This window comes from Artibeus jamaicensis, unplaced genomic scaffold (assembly GCF_021234435.1).
Source record: "Artibeus jamaicensis isolate MK-2021 breed Jamaican fruit bat unplaced genomic scaffold, CSHL_Jam_final scaffold_1019, whole genome shotgun sequence".
In the NCBI taxonomy this organism is placed as follows: Eukaryota; Metazoa; Chordata; class Mammalia; order Chiroptera; family Phyllostomidae; genus Artibeus; species Artibeus jamaicensis.
Window position 1 is genome coordinate 26358179 of NW_026522025.1, and position 7769 is coordinate 26365947.

Genomic DNA, 7769 nt, shown 5'->3' on the forward strand with positions numbered 1-7769 from the left:
AGAAAAAATGTTGGCATTAAAGGCCATAATAAATATTGAAGATCTATCACACCCTGAATAAAGATTTTTAGCATATATCAATAAAGAGTTTTATCATCTTCAACAAATTAATAAGAAAATGACAAATAACTCAAAACAAAAATGTGCAAAGCAAGTAAATGAAGACGCAAGTACACAGAGTATAATACAGAAATGGCTAACACCATTTCATTCAAGTTCAACCTCACTCATAATCACAAAAATACAAAATCAAATCACAATGTGATTCTATTTATGCCATTCAGATTGTCAACATTATAAGGATCTGAAATGACTGACCACTGGCAGATCTGAGGTGCAATAGGCAGTCAAGCTTGGCACATGAAAGTATAAATTGACACAACTGATTTGAAGAAAAAAGTATTTTTGTAAGTGCAAAAATACTCAAGTAGATAGTAATTGCTTATACAGTTACAGACAGAGAGGAAATATGCCCACATCCATCAAAAGACATTTGTAAAAAATCATAGTAGCATAGTTTTAATAATAAAAAGGGGTATGGAAACTACTTAGCTGTAAACAAAGAGAGAATGTATAGATAACTCTGTGTGTACGTAGATAGATAGAGCATTAAAAATGAATGATTCTGACACCATTAGAAAGCCACATGCAAAAGAATGACACGACCATTATTTGTCACCATTCACAAAAGTAAACTCAAAATAGATAAAAACCTAAATGTGAGACCTAAATGATAGAATATGTAGAAGAAAACATAGATACTACACTTATGGACCTTTATCTTAGAGAGAGGATATTATGAATTTGACCTCAAATGCAAGGGAAATTAAAGCAAAAATAAGCCATTGGGACCATATCAAACTAAAAAGCCTCTGCACCACAAAACAAATACTCAGCAAAACAAAAAGGCAACAACAAAATTGTAGGTCTTTGTAAATAACACCTTTGATGGAGGTTAGTATCTAAAATATATAAAGGATTTACACAACTCAGCAGCAAAACAAACAATCCAATAGAAATAACTAGGTAGAGGCCCTGAAAAGACAGTCCTCCCAAGAAGACATGCAAATCGCCAACACATATATGAAAACATGCTCAACTGCACTAGCTATTAGGGAAATAGCAAATCAGAACTACAATGAAATACCAGCTCACACCTGTTAGGATGGCTATTACCAACAAGGCAAGTAAAACATGTTGGGGAGGTTGGGGAGAAAAAGAACCTTCATTCACTGCTGGTGGGAACGTAAATTGGTAAAGCAACTCTGAAAAATGATATAAAAATTTATTTAAGATTTAACAACAGGCCCTGGCTGGCATAGCTCAGTGGATTGAGCGCGGGCCTGCGAACCATGCAATCACGGTTTGATTCCCAGTCAGGGCACATGCCTGGGTTGCAGGCCAGTTCCCAGTAGGGGACACATGAGAGGCGACCATACATTGATGTTTCTCTCCTTCTCTTTCTCCTTCCCTTCCTCTCTCTCTGAAAATAAATAAAATATTTAAAAAAAAAAAAGATTTAACAACAGAACAATCAGATGATCTAATAACCTCTCTTCTGGGTGTCTAGTAAAATTTTTGGAAAATATTTATTTATAAAGATATGTGTCCCTAAATTAATTGCAGCATTATTCACCGTAGCCAAGACATGTAAACATGTATCCTTCAATAAAGATTGGAAAAGCAGTTCACTTATACAATACTTGATCATAAGAATAGATAAAATACTGCCATTTGTTACAACACTGAGGGATCTTGAGAATACCACGCAGAGTCAAATGAGTCAGAAAAAGCTGAGAACCATATGATTTCACTCAAATGGGGATATAAAACTGAAAATAACAAACGAACTCACAAGACAAACAAAAACTCATAGCCACAGACAATAGTATGGTTGTTACCAGCAGGAAAGGGTGGGAAGGGGTAAAAAGGGCAGAAGAGGTCAAATATGTGATGACAGAAGAAGGTTTAACTTTGGGTGGTAAACACACAATGCAATAGATAGATGATGTTCTATAGAATTGTACACTTTAAATGTATATAATTTTATTAACCACTGTCACTCAAATATTTAATACAATTTTAAAAAGTGAAGTCACTAGACTATTTGAACTAATATAGTAGAATTTCACAAATGTTTCGAGTAGAAAAGTAAATTACATTATTCAACTGACACAATGAACTATTTTTGTTGTATTTAAAATTTTAAAATACAAGCAGCACAGTTAAATGTAGATCATATATTAAGTAATCAAGTCATATAGTAAAATTGTATTAAATGAAAGGATTCATTGCTTTTTGGCAACACATGTATTAAAATTTAAAGTTGTAAATTTCATATTGTTCACAACAATAGCTTTTTAGAAATATAAGCTGGAATGTGTTAAAACCATAATCATAAAAGTTTTGAATACAACTATATCAAAAAGAGATAATTATAGAAATTCACATGTTTATTTTGTTTGGAGAAACTGTGTGCCCTACAGGGAATATATAAATGTATCAAACCATCCTTAGAATATTTATCCAAACCAGTCCCTCATTTGGCCCAAAATAAAGTATAATTTATCCCCCCAAATATATTTACAAAGTGAAAATGAGTGTGACCATTTTTTTAAATAAATATATACACATATCTAAAAATTAATCTACACAAGCCAGGGAGCAGAAGAAAGGGGATTAATATTTGGGTATCTAATTTAAAGTGTGTAACATCTGGAAATCTTGTGAAAATGCAGAAGACTATCCTCTGTAAACAGAGACTGCAAATCTGACACAGACATATAAAATATGAATAACAGAGGATTTCAACTTTTTTATTTTACTTTTTTTGTTAGTCTCAATTTGCAAAATAAAAATATAGGATTTTGCACTTTAATATTAAATAGCTGCTTAGTGAAGTGGAATTGACTAGAAATTTGGAAGAGATTTATAATTGCATTATAGTTCATAAATTAAAAAAAAATTTCTGGCATTATATACAGCCTATAATTCAGTAAACCAAAAAAATAAATGAATAAAATGTTAATCCTGTAATGATAGATTAAAAAAAATTTGTATCTAATTGGTAGGATGCTGTTAAACTTATCCTGAAGTAATTATTTGTGATTTCATGGAAGTGAAAAAAAGTATGAATCGTGCTCGCTTCGGCAGCACATATACTAAAATTAGAATGATACAGAGAAGATTAGCATGGCCCCTGTGCAAGGATGACACGCAAATTTGTGAAGCATTCCATATTTTTTTTAAAAGTATGAATAGTCAGAAATATTCAGTCACACAGAAATTTCTAGTAAGCTTATAATTTTGAAGAACACATACAAAATATAGGCAACAACATGTAACAAAACTTCACAAGAAAAGATGGAAAGAAAATATATCATAGTGTAAGCTAACATCTGAGGAAAAAAATAAGAAACAAACAACAACCATAATAACAACAAAATCAGTTATGTTGGCAGTAAAAGTGAAAAGAAAAAAATGGGAAAGTCAGACATATTTTTAAGATAAATAGTATACTATTAACAAAAAAGTAATATTAATTGAAAAGCAGCTGTTCGAGTTCTCTAAGTTGTTTGAATGGACTTGGAAAACCCGAGATGTCTTGTAAACCAACCATGGGGTGTTTTCTTCCCTTTGTAACAGTGATGAATCACCAATAGTCACCCACTATCTCTCTGCCACCTTCCGTTTTGACTAATGGCATTCATTTCTGAGACAGTCATCTAGAAAAGTGTTTGGTTTATATACATATAACAAATTTACTGAACGGTTTAAATTTGTTGAGGGAACAATCAGAAGAAACTTCTTCATTTTTCTGCAACCTGTGCCTTGAAACATGCTCAATTTGCTCTCTTCTCTGCTCTGTAACAGCATCTCAGAAAAAAATTCTCTAGCTCTCAAGTAACTTCCAGGAATTACAATGGCTTGTCACATCCCCATTAAAAGTTCATTCTAATGTGTGATTGTTTCTGGTCTCCAAATCCTGCCCTGCCCTGCCCCACCCACCTCTTGTTTGAGTCCTTGTTTAGGGATTCCCTGCAAACAAGAAGTTAGGATCCACCTTGATTCTTTTGGGACTGAATCAAGAGTCATGAGAGGAAGCATAGAAATACAGGTACAAAATGCATTTGCAATTGCTGTTCTATGGGACAATAATTCAAATTTTACATATTTCATATGGTACAATTTTGAAACTCTCTTAGAAACTTTCAAGGCATTTTCATAGTTCATAATTTCATAATTTAGCCATGAATCTTCATGATATACTCCCCTAAACTCCCACTTTCTGCAGCACATGTTCTATAACATGACATCCAAACTCCAGGAATGGCATGACAAAAAGAGAAGGGGAGAAATATCAGATATTTTATTACAGGCCCTTCACTATCTCAATTATCCCTCTATTTCTCAGTGTTATCCTATATGGTCTTGTTGGGGGCAGTGAGCATAAGAGACCCAGGACAGTGTCATGGTAACTTTTAGGATGCTCTGGAGGGAAAAAGACAAGGCACCTGACAGTTTAGTGCCATTTCCAGAACTTGAGGGCAGTTATTACGTTATCCTTAGAGACAAATTCCATTCCACACTACATTTCTGTCTATATAGCTACTTTACCTATATATTTACATTTATTTTGATAAAAAGATACAGGTTGAATTTGTGGTACTCATTGGATTAGTAGAGAATTCAGTGCACTCAAGCTACCTAAACATGGCTTTAAAGATGGAAAACTATAAAGAGGTGATGATTTCTTGGTCATTAGGTGACTATCCTTGTCTCACTTCTACTTTTGGCTTCACTTTTAGTGTTTGGTCTCTAACTTACATTCCAAGTTGTAAATATTAGAGTTAAGTTAATCTTTGGATATTCATTAAAATTCCTGGATTCCAGTGACTCATAACTTTGAGCAAAATCCCTTTGGCTATTTTTAAGCTAGAAGCAGGAAATAGGAGCGCTTTTCCAATTTTAAGTTCAATTTAAACTTAGTGTGCTTCAATAATTCGGAAATGATGAACTTTAAAAACAGGATTTCTATTGGTCCAATCTTTCCCAGTTAATATTAGTTCAGAAATTTTGACAAAATATTTTTAATTATTGAAAAGCTGTATATTATAAAATATTTCTCTGGGGATTGTTTAGTATAAAACTGAGTGATATTTAAAATATAAAATATGATACTAAGTAAAACTTACATATTTTGTAATACTGCATGAGCAGAAGGGGTTAGATACATACATTTAAACTAGGATAAAGGAAAAATTTTTAATGATATATATTCATAGCAAAATATCAATTAGCATAAAAAGAGAGAATGCTGATATATTAGTTTATTATGTTTTAATACATTCTAATTTTACATTCTGCATTATGTGTAAATATTTATAATTCTTAAAAGACTATGTTCAATAAAGTATAAATCTTATATTTAAATACTATAACTGTAAACTATCACTGTCCAATTGAACTTTTTGCACTGAGGCCCTTACTGTGCAGGACAGCAGCTACTGGCCACATTTTGCTATTGAGGACTCAAATGAGGCTAGTGAAATTCAGTAACAGAATGCTTATTTTATTTAATATTTATAACTGAAATATTAATTTCTTTTGATATGTGTGCTTAGTGACTATTATTTTGGACAGCTCAGCTCTAGATGAAATCATCCTTAACAATAAAAAAGTACATTCTTCTCATATGTGCTTTTGTATCCTTGAAAATTATATTAACTACAATACTTCGCAATCTTCAGATACATAGAACATTAAAAGACTCAAAGATTACTATTATATATTATTATTTTCAAAATGCAACTTTGTAAAAACAAGCTAATGCTGTATATGAAAGGGTGGCAGATATCATTAATACCTTTAAAAATCTACCAATGCATAGATTATTGATGCTTCTCATCACTATGAAATAAGACTATCTCTCCATGCAATATAGGACTTTCAGACTTGTACAATTTCATACAAATCTATTATTTCACATTGCAAAAGAGCAATCATTTTAGATGCCTTTGTTTCCCTACTTTTATCTCCCTACCTCTATATAAACATCTTTGTGTTTTTCATATATCTATAGTTTATTAAATTAGAAAAATAGTAAGGTGAAAAAAATGTTAAAACTTGGAAAATGTAAACAGCTTGTTTCTTCCATAACACATGTGTTCTCTACAGGGGAACTGTGTGGTGCTGACTTGCAAAATATCCCATAACCAATATGCCCTTGGGACTATCGTGTTCTTACTTCCAAAGATGAATATTTTCTGTACTGTGCCAAATACCAGGAGGACTGATTCATTTAAGACCAAATTATTTAAAAGAATTTTGTACACCTCTCTTCAGGTACACATTTTTTTCTTTAGTTTCTGTTTGGTATTGTTGTATTTTATAGTGATTTCCAGGATTAAAACTATAAAGGCAAGTAAAAATAGCATTTTAGCTATTTTATTTAATGGTAAAATCATTTGGGGAAATTACACAAAGTTCTATACAGTAATATTATTAGAATTAATAAGAGTAAAATCTTCCTTATAGGACTGCTGTCAGTATTAAATAAGCTAATATAAATTAAATATTGGTAATAGTATATGAGAAATCTTTTTGTTTAAGGAAAAATCATTATATGGCCACTGTTCAATTTTATTCTGAGAAAAGTATTAGAAATGAATTAGGATCTTTGCTTCAAAGATGTACCAAGAGTGCTTCGAAGGAGAAACACTACTTTAAAAAATGTATATTTTTGTTTAGAAAAATCTAAATAACAAAAAATTAGTAGGATGTCCATCACATCCTCAGAAGACGTCAGTGATCCTCCATGAATGAAGTAAGAACTTTAAGCCCTTTCTCTAATAGTAAGAATAGATGTGTCCTGGTCCATCCATGCGCCCCTGCTCATACTTTTGCCGAAGTGCTAACAGTGGGAGTGCATACCACCCCCAATAATAATCTACTCAGGCATCATCATCAGTTGGCCTAAATTATTTCAGTCCTTTTCTACATTTCAGTCTTGGTAAATCGAGAAAGAATGGCAAGTTTGTTTTTTTCTTTTTTTAAATTCTGGTCATTTCCTTCAGCTGTCAAGCTGTGCATTGTTTCCCTCCTCTTTCTCACAAAACTTCAATTATAGTAAAGAAATACATTGGCAGATTAAATTGTGCATTATATAAACTAAAATAAGTATTATAGTTATATTCTTATACTACTTATTATTTAAATACATTTTAAGATAATACTAATTGAATTATTATTTTATAAGTTTGGAATGCATGTGTAAATACCATTATAGGATTTTTGGTTTGACCCAAAAGTAGGGCATTTGTTCTTCAAAGTTAATATATCAGTTAACAGTGAAATAATGTTCTCATAAAGTCAACTGTTCAAGGATATCATGAAGAAACAAACTAATTTAAAAATTTTTTATTTTCTGCCCTGGCTGGTGTAGCTCAGTGGATTGAGCACGGGCCTGCGAACCGCACAATCACATTTCGATTCCCAGTCAGGACACATGCCTGGGTTGCAGGCCAGTTCCCAGCAGGGGATGCATGAGAGGCAACCACACATTGATATTTCTCTCCCTCTCTCCTTCCCTTTCCCTCTAAAGATAAATAAATAAAATATTTACAAAGATTTTAAAGATTACTTGCAGAAAATAAAAGAGTTTTTATTTTCTGCAAGAAACATAAATCAAAGTGATATTCAAGACACACTCATAGAAAACACTAAATGATGTATGCCATAACTATTAACTATAATACTCATGATACTTA

The 7769-nt window shown here is 32.0% G+C and overlaps 1 non-coding gene across 1 annotated transcript; it reads left to right on the forward strand.

The window, feature by feature from the left end:
* Window positions 1-3137: 3137 nt before the first annotated feature.
* On the forward strand, window positions 3138-3244 carry LOC119060672 (U6 spliceosomal RNA). Its single transcript, XR_005084640.2, has one exon. It is a non-coding gene; the product is annotated as a U6 spliceosomal RNA (small nuclear RNA).
* Window positions 3245-7769: the final 4525 nt, after the last annotated feature.